General features: G+C 37.1%; 1 protein-coding gene and 1 long non-coding RNA gene across 37 annotated transcripts in view; both read right to left on the minus strand.

The window, feature by feature from the left end:
* The window catches only part of LOC135200194 (uncharacterized), an 18,128-nt gene extending 13,532 nt beyond the window's left edge, over positions 1-4,596 (minus strand). The window contains exon 1 of the long non-coding RNA XR_010311226.1: positions 4,463-4,596. This is a non-coding gene — a long non-coding RNA (uncharacterized LOC135200194). The remainder of the gene's footprint in view (positions 1-4,462) is intronic.
* LOC135200192 (ankyrin-2-like) overlaps positions 1-19,091 on the minus strand; it is a 702,328-nt gene that overhangs the window by 512,762 nt on the left and 170,475 nt on the right. The window lies entirely within an intron of this gene.

The raw sequence follows: 19,091 nt of genomic DNA on the forward strand, positions 1-19,091 counted from the left end.
CAAACAGATTTCAGGGTACAAAGGAATCTATAAAAATGCCCAAAAAGAGGACAGAAGAACAAAAGGGTTACGAACCCCTGACCTAGTTCTATTCTTTGACCTTCTACATTAACATTCATCACTTTCAGTTCCTAGTTTCCATTACATTCTCGTAACCTTACTCTTCTTCATTCCCATTACTTTCTCCCTCATGCAAACACTTTCACTAGTTCCTAGAATCTTCACCGTCCACAATCACTATATCATTTGCATATTTATTTTCTTACCCTACAACTTTGCACCGACATCCAGTCTAACTCATGGTCAGACTTCTCATTTCACATCATTAATAAACGCACCCTTGACTCAGACCCAATTTTATACCAGAACACTCACTCCCCCACCTTCACTACAAGCTTCGCTTCCATCATAAAACCTTTCAGTCCCTTGCACTGCCTCAACTTGAATAAAATATATCATCAGCACCTTCCAGATCGCCTCTCCATCGATTCCACCAGAAGCTTCTTCCGATTACTTTCAACCTTCTCACATAACAAACATTTGATCGAATCGACAAACGAACACACTATTCTTTGTCTCAACTCACACTTTCTTCACTTCACAATCCTTCTGCCGCCACCCTTAAAGACTATCAATATCCTACCATGCACCTTCCCTAGTATTGTAACCAAAGTTATGACCTCAATATTTTCATAGTCACTTCTACCATCTCTACCTTTATACAATAGATAAACTCTTTTGGCCTTCCAAACCTTGGTCAGTCAATCACAAACACACACAACAGATACACGCCATACCACAGCATCTAACTGTAATTCTATCCACTCTTGATGTCTTTCTATTCCTCAACCTTGTTATTTTCCTCATTACCTCCTCAGTAGCCACTTCTACAAACATTCTCCAATTGATGCAACTCTTTCCTATTCCTCCCTTACTCATATCTCTGCATCTCTTCCAACTTTAACATCCAATACATCGTCAACAAACAAATTCCATCTACCAAGAAAACATGTCTCCATTTGAATTTTTTTATTTTGGGATCAGTTTGTTCAATAACCTTTCTTAATGTAGTTTCTCTGTAAAACAAGTTCCTATTCTCCTTAATATAATACTCAAGCTTCTCACAGCCCTACGCATTTGAATGACATTCATAAAAGATTCCAATCCACGAAGATGAGGCAAAAGGACTGCATTCTAATTAGTTACCACTAAACACTGGTAGGTGCTTCATCTCTTTAAAAGTTTGGAAAGAGATGAATTCATTACAAATGTCACACATTTTCAGAAATGCAGTAAAAAGGTTAGCTAACTAATTTCAACTGACAATATTATCTCTGAAAACAAAGTGATGCTGGGAAACCAGCAAGAACGCATCAGTACTGAAATGATCTATAACTCCAATACTATTATTAATAACCAGCGCCCATTCTCTCAAAGCGCTGAAAACATAAACTGGCAAATGCATGGAGGCGTTGATCACGTAACCAACAATCAAAGAAAACAGAAAACGAACTGTTTTTGCCGACCATGACTTTGTCTAAAATAACATAAAAACAGTTCTATGAAATTCCATTACCCTCACTCGCTCTCTCACACAGCACCTCACTTTTTCCCCTCTTATTTAGTCAAGCGTTCTCAGATTCTTAATAGGAAACTGGAGGAACCCTACCAAAATTCCTCCCCAGCGGTCTTGACTCCATTTGTGAGGCCAAAGAATTCATTTGTTAGAAGCAGCGTCCCTCCCCTCTTGGGAACCAGAGATACCTACACCCTCTCAATCCTTGAGCGTCGCCTTACCACGAAATAAATTTTCTCGTCGCAACCTTTACTTTGACTACACATTATTTCGTGATTCAGGTTCAGTAATCTTAACGTATTTACCATTTTCACGAGGATATTCAAACGGAAAGTGAGAATAAATGGGTTAGCTACAAATTCGAAAATTCCAAACTATCCGAGCCAAATTTCTCTGAAAAGAAAAAAAATCTACATATAATACGTTATTTTCTGACATCATGAGATCATTCGTGAAGAAGAAGAAGAAAAAATTTTCTGGCAAAAATTCACAACACTTTCAGAACCATTTTGTTAGTTTTCCTATCGTTAGCTGATCTTCATTTTGAGAGAATGTCCCTTGTTTTGATCACGGGCAATATTATATCTACTCACGTCCTTTTATATATGCAATGTATGAAGATGAGACAAACGTTTTAAGAATGAAAACATTAAAATGGTAAATCCAATAATCGGTTACGACTATTTTCACGAAATTTCTGACTTTTCTCACATTCAGGATGTCCACATTATTACAATGATGAATATGCTAATGATATACAAATCTAACCATACCACTGACATTTCTATTATTCTGTATATCTGTTTTCTCTTTAGGCCAAAAGGAAAAGAAATAGAAGCGGAATCAATCAAAAGGTTATTATTTTTAAGGACGATCCACGACCATCGAGAGCATCAGGGATGCGAAAATTCACTTTCGAACGGCGCAATCTCATTGCATGGAAATAAGTCACAGACGGTATAAACTACGCATAGGCATAAAAACACCAAACTCACCTTTCCAATGCTGACGAAATCTAAGATTAATTAAATGCCAACTGCGATGCACAAAAATTGCATTTGATAGAAAAGAACGATAGCATATTAATGCAAAAATGAAATACAACATATGTTAACTGAGCGACTACCTATGCACAATCCCCTGAGCCTTTCTAACTAATCAAAAAAACACGCACATGCACAAACTGAAAAGTGGATACTATTTTAATCGCGTATTTTAATGATCCTTCTAAAGAAAATGTCTCACCAAATTGAACACTAACGCATTTTCATATGACAAAAAGTTTCATCTTACCGTTCATATCTACTGAATTAAAATGTAAGGAAAAATATATGCACCGTTACCATCACGGACTTTTGCCACCAAATCTGATGAAAACAAAAATGCCGCCAGCCCCTTTCGCTAAAACATTACAAATAAACCTATCTCATGTACGTAACTCACATATTTCTTTGTCAAATTCAACTAAAAATTGTAAATACGGCATTGAATATAACAAAGTACGAAAGGGTTCATTAAACAGTAGTAATAACGACGCGGTGCGGACATCAATCATTTTCGTTGTGCACATAAGACGGAATCGACACCTACAGCTTCACTCTATCTTGACCGCATCGTTAACTACTTCCAAAAGAACTGAAGCAGGAAAGCCGCATCATTCCCGGAAGCATAAGAAATCTCCATCATTTCAAAAATAAGACACATCTTACATTATTCCATAACTTTTGAACAAAGCCTCGAGTACATACTGAAAATTACAAGAAAATGGAAAGCATAATTATGAAAATCATTGCGAAACTTTATAAAAATGTATAAGAAGCTTTTCGAAAGCTTCTTATACATTTTTATTAAGCCTCACACTCTACCATTGGTATATTAATGTGGACCTTATACAAAGTTAGTCCTGTTCTCGGCATGAGACTTCTACAAATAAAAGTAATAAAATCAATTTAAAAATGGCCGCCAAATCATACTTATGTGCCATTAAATATCTACCAGATTTCAGGGAAATCGGACTAATATTCAGTAAGTTATTCAATCTTTTTAGAATTTTATATCAACAGGTTGCCACAGCCTAATCTGCAAAAGGATTGACACAAATTCAGCAAATTTCATTTGCCAGCATATGTGTATGACAGGCAAAATGAGAAGAATTTTCCGTTGGCCTTTCCAAAGATCTTTTTAGCTTTCAGCAAAATCCAATATGGCCCTCAGGTCACGTAACATGAATTATAAAAGTGTACACTAAATTAATTAGTGATATACATAAATTTTAAGAGTAAGATTTCTTCCAACCGCTTCTCCTTTATTCTTGGTTATACATTTAGTCAGTACATTAATAATAATCTAATAATAATAATAATAAAAAATAATTAAATAAAAAATAAAAAAAAAAAAAATAATAAATAATTAAATAAAATAAATAATAATAATAATAAATAATAATAATAATAATAATACTCATATTCCACGTTTAGAATAACAACTTCCAGCCGGGGCCCATCTTGTTTTACCACTGACCCTTTATAAGCTAAAAATTATGCAGACTGAGGCAACTCGGCCGCGGCTACCAGGCAGTACATAAGGTCCCTAAGTTCCCTAAAGGCCGGGTCATGCCGTCTCGATCCTTTTATATTACTAATATTGATAGAGGGGAGTACATATATGGTATATATATTATATTATATATATATATATATCTATATATCTATATATATTATATATATATATATATCCTTTCCTAAGAGCACGAAGACGTCCAACAATAAGAAGATGAAAGTACTACTCCTACCAGCACTACCTATATAATAATAAGTGCAGTAAGAACAATACTTGGACACGGGAGAAGTAATAATGATAATAATCACATCTTACAACGGGACTTACCGGTCTGTCGGCGACACGCCCACATGATTATGGTGGCATTACTGCATCGTTTGGAAGAGTTGAGTAGACAGGATCACCATTAAATTGCATATACCACTGACGCTGCCACAAAGTCGACATTGTAACCAGAACACTCACCTGGAAAATAGAAAAATTACATTAACTGAGAGAGAGAGAGAGAGAGAGAGAGAGAGAGAGAGAGAGAGAGCCAGCCTTAAATATAAATTATATTTTCACTTTTTAATAATCTGCTACAATACAAAATGAAAGCCGACGCTGGGAAAACATGAGCTGACGTCTGGACAATATTCCATAATGAAAGATTGTAAAGAAACTCAAAAAGGAGGAAGACGTCACGTGACCCGGTAATTGCGCATGTAAGATATATCTAAACTTTAGCTAATAACGCTGATACATAGAAACACACACACACACACAAATATATATATATATATATATAATATTATAATTATATAATAATATATATCTATATATAATTGTAATTTTTTATTGAATTTTTAAATTATATATTTATAGATATATATATATATATATAATATATATGCTAATTTTTACATTTTAAATTTAGATTGTAATTTTTATTCGTATTTTGCTTTTACTAATTTAAAATGTACTTTTATTTTAACATACTGATGATGCACAAAGTTCCTTGAGCGAAACGTTTCTTAACGAATAAATCCTTTAACTCATCATGTGTTTCGGCTTTCCTGAAGTTATGATTGTATATGGAAGTTCCTGCATATCCTATATTATATGTATATATATATATATATATATATATATATATATATATATTAATATGCTATTTTTTAATTATAATTTTTATTCATTTTCAAATTTTAAATTTATATATATATATATATATAAATATATATATATATATATATATATAATAGCAACCTAATACTATCATGTGATATACCATTACTTTTGAAGCAAAGGCAGCTGACGCATGAGCAAATGCACCTTCCGTCAGCCAAGACAAACCTCCGGCTCGAGTCTTGTCTACTCCTTCTCCTGCAGGAGCACTGAATTAGGATAATGAGCAATATTTCACCTGAAGGCCACGTAGTTCAGCGCCATACGACAGGTTGTATAATCCGCCAACATGCAACGACGAGTGGCGAAAGGCCGCTTCTAAGGGCCGCCGTAACAAGGACGTTTTTATCAGGAAACGCATATTTTAGAAAAGGAAACCCGGGCTGCAATGTTTGCTTCGTCGAGAGGAGAAAAAAAAAAAATCAACGAGGAAAGAAAAACAAGTCGACACTAGATATGGTCCGGAAATCTTGGGGAAAGTTATGAGGAACTCATTCAAGTCTTGGCTTTTGCAATGTTACCGGGATGTTTCAACTCTTCCAACAACCTAGATGTTTACGTAGAATGTGTTAGGTAGTCATCTGTGTATTTTAATTCTCGAATTTACTACAAAAACGTGCATGGGTTAAGCCATCCACAGGTAATAAAACGCTATGCTCTAACATGAAAATGAGAAATAGGATGTACACTTTCTCTCAAATAATCTCACAAAATGAAGACAACGACGTCTATAGCCATTTCCGGTTCAAAACAGAATTCAGCCAAGATGATTTATATCTAAAAGGTTTTCCCAGAAGTGAATCTTGAGAATCACTCAAGTGCAATTGTGGGGAGAATACTACGTAATCAGCTACTTGAGCAGAGTTGAAGAAAAAGGACCTAATAAATGGAGAGATCTTATACAGGGGAACGAGGAGACGGAGGGGAATTAATGAGCAAGAGAAAGGACAATATTCTGTGACCAGTCGACTCTGGAAGACTCACAGAGCGGCCTTCGAATAACTTTTAACATCCTTAGAGATGGAACACAGAAATGATTATACTAAATATGGATAATTTTGCTCCTACAATGAGTTGAATTTTCATTAATTCATGGACAAAGTGGGGGACCTTCCCATTTTGCTTGTCAAAAACCCGATGGAATGTCTTGGCAATGTCTAAAACTCGTTATCTTTGAATGACCAGGCGTTATCAATCACGAATCAGCACTACTGTCCTAATCTTTACCGCGTCTAGAAATAGTTTTACAAACTTGATGAACAACTTTCAATTTCTTAAAATGAAAGATCTTTCTACTTGCAACCGACAGCCTACTCGTCCTCATCTTTACCCCGTCTGGAAATAGTTTTACGAATTTGCTTGAACAGCTGTTAATTTCTTAAAATGATAAGAGCTCCCTAATTCAACATGCAACCTACTCCCATTGCTATTAATTTACATTAACCCTATTCTTTTACGACCTATTTTTAAACAACAGATTTCTCTAAAAAATTTTGGGGATCAGTAAGCGGCACAATCTGATGATTATTTTTTCCTGGTTTATAAACCTAGCAAATATTCTTTGGTTTCCACAAAGGTTTTCTCACCCCAGAGGCTCTTATACTGACCTCTGTAAGTTAAGCGAAGTTTTATGGAGTGAATGATCTCTTTCTGCGAGATACATACGGGTAAAACGAGACTATAGTTGTGTTCAATCACGCATGCCAGAAATGTAAATTTTGTTGGTTAAGAGTGGAATTTTTGACGTATATGAAACAAAAGAAAAATAATTTACGAAACAAAAATACAATATTGGAAGAAAAACAAGGACTGTCATGGTGATCTAATCTAAGGTGAGGCAAGTCAGAACAATGGAACCAATGTGAAAGTAATTCAGAGCAAGGGGATTGGTATAGAAACCCACGTAAACAGAAATATTTGTTATCGGAATGCTAATCAAGATACAACATCGGGTTACTTGCCCAGAAGTGTAATAAAATTCTCAGCCTGTTCATAATCTCCAAAGGCAGCTAAGATGGCGTTGATATTTAGTTTGAAGTCAGTATGGCCAAAACATGCTAAAGGGCCACTAATAAAACAGACCAATGCCAACTGAGTTCTGGCACAGTAAAAACCTAAAATGAATCTGCCTATATCAACATATTGTTTTTCAAGTAAAAAAAAAAATAACAATGATTGCAAAAAGGAAAGATGAAACAAAGTTTCAGAAACAAGGTAAATATGTGCCCACAAATATATGCTGCAACCAACACGATTTTACCGAGAAGACAATTTTACATAAAAGTACAGAGAAGGAAGTACTAATTAATGTTTGAAGAGACTCAGAAGGAACAAGGCAAGGGAGAATGTATAACATAGGATCCGACAGAAATATGCCTTAACATAAATTGTTGAATAATTTTACGAAAAAGTCCAGTCTGCGTTAATGAAATTTCCTGGATGATAAATATCACCGACAGCCCAACGCCAACCACAAGTCCGCGATGGCAACACTGCATCCTCACAATGTGCCATTTCTTCTTCTTCCTTGACATCATAATTTTCCCTGGGAAAGGCCGTCAAATCAATTTTGGAAATCTCACTCATGAAGAACAGTCCTACCTAACATTACTGGTCACGAGCAAACTGTCGTGATCCGGTCGTGCTGTGGTCGCGTCTGCTCATTTCATTCATGAACGATCTCTTTTTGAGTCAATTTGGTCGTATTACCTTATGAATCGTGCGTAGTGTATTTCTTAAAAGTCATGTGTTGTGACCTGTGACTCACCTCACTCTGAGTGGATTCGGTCATACTGAATCACATGCACTCTTACGAACCGTGTTTGTGTTGCTTCATTTGTGTTAGTTGTAAACATCACTTGCTCGCGGTTCACTTGCGTCATTTTTTATGTACCCGAAACTGAGCAAAACAAACGCCGACACTGCCAACCATTTCGCGAAAGATTCATGATAAAACTTACAGTTAATTCACGACCAGCTGTGGTCGAGTGTACCATGGCAGTTTTGAGCATCGAAAAATTTTAGCGACTCAGCCAGGCATAGCAATATGAATATCGAAATACCGCAACCTAAACCTAGTACTATGCAGATTTGCCTAAACTTGTCTTCATTAGTGGCAAACATAAACTAAATGAGAGTCCAGTCAGGGAAAGTAGAGTGCTTCAACTCTGTCTCTTAAACAGTGATTCAACGAAACTTTTCCAGGACCTCAACATGATACCAGAAATTTATGGTTAGTTGGCCTGTGGCCTTTTTTTTCCGGACACTAGGATTTTGAAGAAATTAAATATTTTCCTTTTTATCATTTAAAATGAGACTAGAAACACACATTTGACTTTGAATCCAACAAACTAATCAATTTCACTGATCTAACTTACAATGCATTTAAAAGAAACCATACGTAGGTTTTTAACAGCATCCTTGTGAGTATACAGAACCTCGGCATATTAATGGCCATTCCCACACGTTCTTTCTATTACCCGAGGACTTTAAATTAAATATTTCTATTTATTAGTCTTTTATTTTTGTACTTGACATGATTTTACCACCTCCCCGAACTTCTTTTATATTTCTCAATGACCACCTCATCCCTTGCTCTGTCCGTTCATGAGTAGAGATTCCCATTCACAACTCATATTTTTCCCTTCTTCATCTCCTTTGGAAGTAGGTTCTTAATCTAGTTCAAGAATGCGTGGTGGCATCAATTTGTTTTTCGATAGCATTTGTGAATTGACCATACGAAACATTTAAAGAGTAGAAATACGTATACGAGCTTATCTACTTTCTCGTTCAAGTCAGAAAATGAGGAAATGGGACCCCTCGGATCTGTCAAACGAGTCTCATCACACGCCTGGCAAAATCTACCTGTAACAAGCTGGGTTAGGTTTTGAGTTGACCTCAGTACTTCTCCCGAGCACCTTCTCCAGATTAATGAGGGACTTATCATTCCTTGGATGAAGCACTGTTCTCATATTACAATTCTCCGCATACCATTCGCCTTCGTAACAGTACCAAAGGCTATCCATTATGCAAATGATCCTGCACCTCCTTCTTACTTCGATTCGTTACAAGTCAGTCGTTAGTCACTGACCTCAACTTGGTTCAGAGACTTTAAATAAAGAGTAGATTTTCTTAAGTACGTAATGCCTTCGTTGTACACATCAAACGCTGTTTTAAGTAAATGACGAAACTCTACGGTCAACCAGACTGATCAGCTCTCAAATACCGTTACCCTCCATTGTGTGGAATTTACTGTATTATTATTATTATTATTATTATTATTATTATTATTATTATTATTATTATTATTATTATTATTATTATTATTATTATTATTATTCTGTAGATGAAATCTATTCATATGGAACAAGCCCACAGGGGCCATTAACTTAAAATTCAAGCTCACAAAGAATATGGTGTTCATTAAGAAATACAGAAAGAAGAGGGCTCACTTATAAAAAAAAATAATAAATAGGTAAATAGAAAAAAAGTACTAAAATGCAAGAAGAATATCATGGGGGTAGTAAAGCAGCGCATTTTCGCTTGAATTTCTGGAGTTGTAAGCGCACGACATCCTCAGGGAGGATGTTCCACAGTCCAACGGTGTGAGGAATACAGGACCTCTGGACAGCAAGGCACATTTAGAAGCGTTCTCTCTCTCTCTCTCTCTCTCTCTCTCTCTCTCTCTCTCTCTCTCTCTCTCTCTCTCTCTCTCTCGTATCTGATCCAATCCTAAATATATGAAGAGAAGGTACTCAATAAGACCACGATATCCATTATATTAAAAACAAGCAACTGTAAACTTAATGCGATTTAATCAAACAAAATCAACACCAAGAGAATGTCACCGCAAATGAAAAAACTGAGCATTATATATCTTAGGACCGTACAAGAGCAATACCATTTCTTCAACGAAGGCAGCGCCATAAGGAATGGAATAGGTCCAGTAACGAGACCTGACAATATTCAGTACCAAAATGAGAAAGAAAACAAAATAAGAACGGCGAGATAAAGCCAATTATTGAAGGGTGCACAGTTTTACCATACATAATGCTATTAGCTTTTAGCATTTTCCCGTTGCACACACTTCCTGAATATTATATATATGCATATAATTATCCTTCATCGACTAAAGCAAAGAAATGAGAGCTTACCTGTTAATATCTCGAGCTTTGGTCAAAAATAGATATCTTAGAAATAACAAATCATTTGAATCAATAAAAAAAAATGTCCAGCATTTCATTCCAAGTATATCACTACATGTGGACACCATGAGCATAATAAGCTTTGCACTTGCAAGGGCCTAAATAAATCATCATGCACGTCACAAGTCAACCGAAACTTGTTATATATGTTTGCTGCATTCCCCGATTGCGAAACACCGGTAAACAATTCACTGAAGACCCCGGTTGCTTGGCCAACCAACAAGATGGGCGTCCTCCCTTCCACATCGGCCGCCCCCCATGCACGCACATACTCACATATACAATCGAAACAAATAGCCATGAATAACCGGGCTTGGTCTCTATTACCAGAAGTTATGAACGTTCATTTTTAGAGTCGATGCCATGGAGTGAGATAAATTAAAACGCGACACTCTAGCGTACGCGGAACGTAGGCTTGCAAATTATGCGGTTGTGGAGAGGAGATAAATACTATTATATACGAGTACAAAAGCCAGTAACTTACACGCCTAAATAATGTCCGGTTTGTTACGTATCCACAGATGAATTCTAATGAACACAGAAAGGCAAAAACAAACATACATATATACAAACGCGCCACGCGCGCACACACACGCACACATACACACACACACACACACACACACACACACACATATATATATATATATATATATATATATATATATATATTATACATTCAAAAAATCCCGTTTAATGTTTTTACAATACCTTGACGATAATTTATAGCCAAAAGGAACTTCAATTTGTAAGAAGCTACTGCTGCCACGTCCGGGATTTAAGCATATGCCTTTGATGTAGAAACGACGATAAACAGTGAACTTTAATGAGAGCTATCGAGAAAGATGTAGGATGATACCGACTCTACTTTTCATATTCCTCCAGAATTCAGGTTCTGCTCTTACGTACAATCGATAGTAGTGAACCTACACAATGATAGTTGGTTGTGAATTTTTGTCACTTATGCACGAGACTTCCATATTCACATACATTAAGCCATTAAGCCAAAAATATCGGTTAATATCGAATTCATTTCACACTGAGAATAACACGGTAGCCAAGTAGCCAAAGTCGGCTGTTTATCGTTTCGTTGTTTTTAAACCAAAAGCACACACGCGAATCCTGGCACGGCCACAGGGAATAATTTCAATCATAATTCCTTTATGATGTTATCCAAGTGATGGTGAGTTCTATATTAAACGATATTTTGGTTTAATATATGTGAATATGAAAAAAAAACCACGCGCTGTGTGTGCAAAACGTATATATATATATAGATATATATATATATCATATATATATATATATATATATAGATATATATATATATATATAAGACCCATAAAACACTTTTAACGTTGCAACCATACATACATGCATATACATACAAACATCTATACGTATATTATAATTTAATATATATAAATTATATATATGAATGTATTAACAACGACCAGTGTTATGTACCTAATAATAATAAGAGCTATGTTGGGTATCCTTGAACGGATTCAAGTATATTAAGACATGCAGACACGTGATATACATAAACTGTGTACACACACACACACACACACACACACACACACACACACACATATATATATATATATATATATATATATTATATATAGATATATTATATATCTATATATATGTATATAATATATATGTATGTATATTATGTGTATAAGCATACATAGGCTATGTACGTATTACATAGGCTATGTACGTACATACATATACATATATATAAACGTGATTAGCCTATGTATGCATATATAATATATAAAGGAGAGAGAGAGAGAGAGAGAGAGAGAGAGAGAGAGAGAGAGAGAGAGAGAGAGAGAGAGAGAGAGAGAGATATTTTGTTGATGTCCAAAACGACCAAAGTTAAGAAAAAGGTGAGTTTGTGGGTGCGTGTTTACACAAGCATCATGCGTGCCTAATTCAGGGGTGATGTAACCCTCCACGGAAAGGAAAGATGAAAATTCGGACACTAAAAGTGATTTTGGTAACAAAACCACAATAGCATAATTATACCATTTTTCTCGTTCATAGCTTGTAAAATAATAATATAACATTTTCCTTTATTTAGGTTTCCTGTTTATGTGCGAGTGTAACAATAATTATGATGAAAAAAAACTCCAAATGTAGGACGACTCAAAATAATATATATCTCGGGTAACCATTTCTCTTTTGTGTGCTCGACTATTCTTAAGAAGGGGGATCACATGACTCCCAGAATTATAAAAAGTGTTCCATACAGAAGGAGTAAGTGTAGGGGAAACTACAGAAAAATGAACACAGATCATTATTATTATTGCCACTGCAAATAATAACTTCACATGCCTCAGCAACGCCAGCAGCAGGATTTAAACGTCAACCTTGTCATCAGTGAGAACAAAACACTGCTCTAGTATCCGAACAACGAAATAAAATTTTTGGCGGAGACCAAATTCAGTTACAAGGACACACCATTACCTGCAAATATAAGCACGTGCGCGTAAATCTGAGCATACACTTCTCTACACTTTTTTATACAGATATACAACCGCTTCAGAAAAATGAAAACCAAACATGGATACTGAGCATCCGTTTAAACTACAAATAAAGGCTTCAGCCTTTTCAGTTATGTTCTCTTTACATTTGGATTCTCAAAAGAAATGGACCATTGCTTTAATGCTGTTTACAAATTCACAAGGACATGTTAAGATACCAGATGTCATTCGTGAAAAGAAGTATGGGCACATACTGGTTTACTATAAGAGAAAGACAGAGAGAGAACAATTCAGGCAGCCTAGTACTTTCATTGCTTCAAAACAAACCCAGGAATCTGAGATGTCGGACATTACATAGCAGAAAGTGCACATGGATGGTTGATGAAGAATAAATATAAATAAATACTACTCTGTGTGTGTGTGTGTGCGTGTGTGTGTGTGTGAGAGAGAAAGAGAGATGAGAGAGAGAGAGAGAGAGAGAGAGGAACATACCGATATTTTGAAATGAAAGGGATATTAAAGAAAAGTAGCAAGATTGCCAGTATAATGGAAACAATGTCTGATTGCTTTTATAATGAGAGAGAGAGAGAGAGAGAGAGAGAGAGAGAGAGAGAGAGAGAGAAGTGGAGAGAGGAGAGAGAGAGAGAGAGAGAGGAACATACCGATACTTTTGTAAATGAAAGGGATATAAAGAAACAGTAGCAAGATTGACAGTATAATGGAAAAAAGTCTGATGCTTTTATAATGAGAGAGAGAGAGAGGATGAGAGAGAGAGAGAGAGGAGAGACGAGATGAGGAGAGAGAGAGAGAGAGAAGGGGGGAGGGGGTGTCACGCTTACTGCATCATCTGAACCCTACAAAATAAAGCTTTTAGAACAAGAGATCAGAATTCTATTTCGGAAGGAAGACATACGAAAAAGAGAATAAAAATGAACAAGTGGGTGTAGGTCGGGAGGAGGGGGAGGAGGGGGAAAGTGATTCCGCTGCCGATGACGCTTAGGACGAGGATGAAGATGGAATGCCGCCGATGACGATGACGCGGACGAGGACGCAGCGGTCATGCAGGAGGATGACGCCGCCAACGTAGTCGCGGTCGTTCAATACTGCACTGCGGCACCCCGCCCACCACAACCCCGCCCCGAGCGAAGTCCCCGCCCACGAACACTCCCATGACCAGCCCTGTCCCCGCCCATTGATATGACCACCTTTATTTTCGGTTCCATCGCTCCTACCTGGGCCATCGGACTTGGCCCACTTGGGGCCTTGAGGACTCTTCTGTGAAGCCATATCCTTTCTCAGTGACTGCAATCCTGACGCAAACACGGACACACGGACACGGGCAAGCGAAGGCACTTTTACGTAATCATCCTTCTACGCTGACGCACGTTGGCGTATGGAGGAGGAGATGAAGTCCTACCTATCATTCTGACCTTTCAGCTTCAAGACCGCGTCTTCCTGTATCTAATCAAGGTTTATACGCCTCCGCTCTCTTTCCAATGCCTCTAATGGAGGACCCCAATAGCAAGCCTTGATTCGCCGAAATCACCTGCATTGCACTCTTGGCACTCTCTGCACGCGCTCACACACGTTGGTACACGAGGTCATCAATATACCAATACCAGTCATCATCATCATCATTATTAAACTAAACAAAAACTTCTTTCAGTTTTCTTCTGAAGAATGATAAAGAAACCCACAAAATCAGTGTATAACGTGTTTACTTCTAAGTATTACATTTAATTTTACTCCAAACTCGAGTACTTTCAGGCCCTATCTGTGGCCCATTTTCAAGAGATGTTTAGGTTGTCAGTCTTGACCCAGGCTGACAACCTACACATCTCTTGAAAATGGGCCACAGATAGGGCCTGAAAGTACTCGAGTTTGGAGTAAAATTAAATGTAAATACTTAGAAGTAAACACGTTATACACAGTGATTTTAATCATCATTATATTATTTCAAAAATGAATCTATAAATTTGGCACAAATGTAGAGGAGTGCCTATACCAAAATATGTAACATCAAAAGTACCACTGAGATGGATTTAAATCTGCATTCAGATGAGAGAAATGATATTCAGAATAAGAATGTATGAATGTGGCCAGTTGGAGCCCAGTGAAAATTTCTCCTCGAACCACACAAACACACACACACACACACACAAACGGGTCAAAGCGCTTCCTTCATATGCTGTCCGCTATACATATTATATTGTGATAAAAGATTCTTCAGTTATAAAAGTCAAACACATGAATAAAAATGTACAGACAGTGAATACAAAGTTAGGAAATTTAGCATTGTCAAAAGGCACGCTATAATGTAAAAGAAAAAAATAATCGGTCTGTGGAATAACCCTCTCATTATAGCAAACGCTGTCCATACTATCAAGTTACTTTACTCTGACGATAGGAAAATGTTTGCTAATAAAAGAAAGGTAAGTGAAAAAGTTCTCACCTACAACCTGAGATTGTGGCAGCCGTTCGTCCCTGAGAGAGAGAGAGAGAGAGAGAGAGAGATAATCGATCACAGACACTTGACAACACAAGAGAAAAATGGTCTCGATAAACTATTTTGTGGTGGAAGCTGAGATTCAAAACGAGAGATAATGGACGGCTTGATCGCCTCGGCTCAGAACTAGATCCAAGACTTGAGACTTAGTACATACATATTCTTCAAAAACTCGCTCCAAGTTGGCAGCTGAAGGGCTAACTTTCGCCGCCCGGCGCTTACTTCGCTAAAGCTTCGCGAAAGAAAGCTGATGAATAGAGACAGATTCGACTCGTTGTTGCCGAATATTTCCCCTCCCTTTTCTTTGACAAAGTGCTCAAGCGACTTTCTTACTTCGGTGCGATCTTCTCTCGAGGGTTTAATCTGCGTTTTTCTAGCTGCGTCAGTTCCTCGTTGGACGAGTGGTTTTCGCGCTCGGCTGCCAATCCGGTGGTCCGAAGTTCGATTCCCCGCTCTGCCAACGCGGAATCAGAGGAATTTATTTCTGCTGATAGAAATTCATTTCTCGATATAATGTGGTTCGGATCCCACAATAAGCTGTAGGTCCCGTTGCTAGGAGACCAATTGGTTCCTAGCCACGTAAAAATATCTAATCATTCGGGCCAGCCCTAGGAGAGCTGTTAATCAGCTCAGTGGTCTGGTTAAACTAAGATATACTTAACTTCTAGCTGCGTCTATTTCTGCTGTCACAAAGTTTGCTCGTGGCAAACTTTGTGAATTTTGTAAAATAGTTTGAGTTGATAACATCTTCATTTCAATAAATGTCTTTTATGACTTATAAAATATAAGCACTTTTCTTTTCGTTACCTTAAATCAATTTAAAGGATTATTCATAATTAACAATATTCTAAATTAGCTACCAATCAGACTTTACTCTTCTTCCTCGAAGCTTCCATGATACGGATAGCAATTGCAATATACTCTTTCAGCCATCACAATACACCCGTGGAACAGTTTGTTTTTCCCAAGTTTTAGGGCGATAGTATTACTTCTCTCAAACGCTATACACACCTGCCTTGGTTTTTTTGTTTTTTTATCTGTATCTGTATAAACGCATAAAATCTACAGTTCACTTGTAGCAGATAGATATGCACTTGGCTGGCCATAATGGCCTCATTGCACTTTTTTTGTCACTACAACATAGCGCGCAAGCCCGTACCTGCTGGAACCTCTGAGCGTTGGTTCGAATCAAGCCACGCAATATGACAGCATTCCCAATGTAAACAACGGCTAAAAAAAAAAAAAAAAAAAAAAAAAAAAAAAAAAAAAACCGAGTTATGAGATCAAATGGGTATCTAAAATTGCAGTCGTTTACATTTTTTACGTATTAAATAACCTTTATATATTTATTTTTTATATTTTTTTCTCTTTCCAAAGATGGACAAAGCATTCTGTGGACGATCAAAGTTTAATTTAATGACCCTTTCGATTTGACCTTTATTAAAGTTCTCTCATAAAACACTCCCACATTCGTTCTTGCTTTTCGTTTTAGTCTCCTCTCATCCTTTCTCCAAGCCATCGGAAGATCACTAAATGAGCTTGGTGCTTTTCCACTTTGATTTCATTTGATATGACCAGTAACAGTTTCCCTTCATATTTCCATCTTTTAGACATGAGAGAGAGAGAGAGAGAGAGAGAGAGAGAGAGAGAGAGAGAGAGAAGAGAGAGAGAGAGAGAGAGTTAAGTATATCTTAGTTTTACCAGACCACTGAGCTGATTAACAGCTCTCCTAGGGCTGGCCCGAAGGATTAGATATTTTGACGTGGCTAGGAACCAGTTGGTTACTTAGCAACGGGACCTACAGATTATTGTGGGATCCGAACCACATCGAGAAATGAATTTCTTTCACCAGAAACAAACTTCTCCGATTCCGCGTTGGCAGAGCAGGGAAGCGAACCCGGACCCTGAGATCGGTAGGAGAGAGAGAGAGAGAGAGAGAGAGAGAGAGAGAGAGAGAGAGAGAGAGAGAGAGCCATTCGAGTGCAACAGCAAAGACTGGCATCATATGCGTTCCCATTTAAATTCTAATTGGAAGTGGTCTAACCGGCTATCAAATTTTCTCGTTCTTTCTAAAAAGAAAAAGTTTTATATTCTACACACTTCATTATCTTAATGGAAACTCCAATATAATTGAATTTCATGCCACGTGTATATACCCCTTCGCAAGTGGTTAAAATACATGAATATGCATTTCTCCTTTTTATTATATTTCATACTTATGCTTTAAAAGTTAATATGTCATCTACTCTTAACTTTGAAAGCAATGAATAATCTCTATTTGCTAATCATTCTTAACCTTTTTTTTCAGTCAGCAAGCAGGAGGCATTCCGACGGGGACAACGAAACAAAGAGAGAGAAATGAGCTACATTTTCTTCATGAACAATTATTTTTCCACATCTTGCAGAGTATGGACACGAATACAGAAATGAACACAAGGCTACATAAGCGTTCATTTCTGAAAGAGACACATAACGCTCTAACAACGGGATCCTTCGTAACAACTAAAAATCACAGGTTCACACAATTAAGCACGAGAAATCGGACTCTGAAATAAAAATGGTAAAAATAACATACGACCTTTCCCCTAAACAAAGGCGATCCAAAAGACAAAGCTTTTAACGGCACAGTTTATAGTCAGGAAACGACTGGGGGGAAAAAAGCATCATACAACGCCCCACAGGGAAAGGCGACCTCTGCCAAATTGTCTTTTATTCCGTTTCCAAACAACAGCAGCAGTAATGCTGTGCAGTGAAATCCACATTAATTTTTCTATTCCTTCGGCAACAATTCTGGATTTTATTGGACTATGTAACGGTAACATTCTTAGTTAGAAATCACAATAACAATATACTGTATAAAATACAAGCAACAAATACCCCTTGCATTTAGGATGACGGTATTATGTCCTCCTTGGAGGCTCCCGGCTATGTCAACTTTAGATTAGGTCCTGAAACCCAAAAATGACTTAATAATGATAAATTATCTTAAAAACTAGGATGCACGCGTTATTCATATTAAAATTCTGCAAATGAGGGATAGCGATAGAGAGACTGCAACAGTACTTGAAAACAGGTCTTGAGAAAACAGCGTCATCATGCCCTTTGGAACGTGTCTGCTAAGTAACTTGGATTCTGTTAGCTCCCTTTTCATATGGTGTCAGAATGATCACGTGATCCTCGATTGACGCCAAAGGTCTTGCACAGGTCTAAGTAGGCATATCTTAAATCAACTCCGGTATCTACATACCAGTCAATAAGAAAAAGAAAAAAATAACTCGCAAACACAAAGGGAAGAGAAAATGCTTCAAATGCTTAATAGGCAATCGAGTAATCGACAAACTTAACTAATCCTAGAGTAGAAGTCGATTAACATGAACACTAACTAGTAAAAAATGCGCAGAAGTTTCTTCGGCGCAATCGAGTTTTCTGTCCGGTGGTGGCCTATGTTGTCGGTGCCTATAGCGCTACCAGAAGTACGATTATGGGTCATTTTAACCTTAAATAAAAATAAAGTCAACTGAGACTAGAGGGCTGCAATTCCCTTTAGCCTCAGTAGCGTTTAAGATCTGAGGGCGGACGGA

This window comes from Macrobrachium nipponense, chromosome 26, assembly GCF_015104395.2.
Source record: "Macrobrachium nipponense isolate FS-2020 chromosome 26, ASM1510439v2, whole genome shotgun sequence".
NCBI lineage: Eukaryota > Metazoa > Arthropoda > Malacostraca > Decapoda > Palaemonidae > Macrobrachium > Macrobrachium nipponense.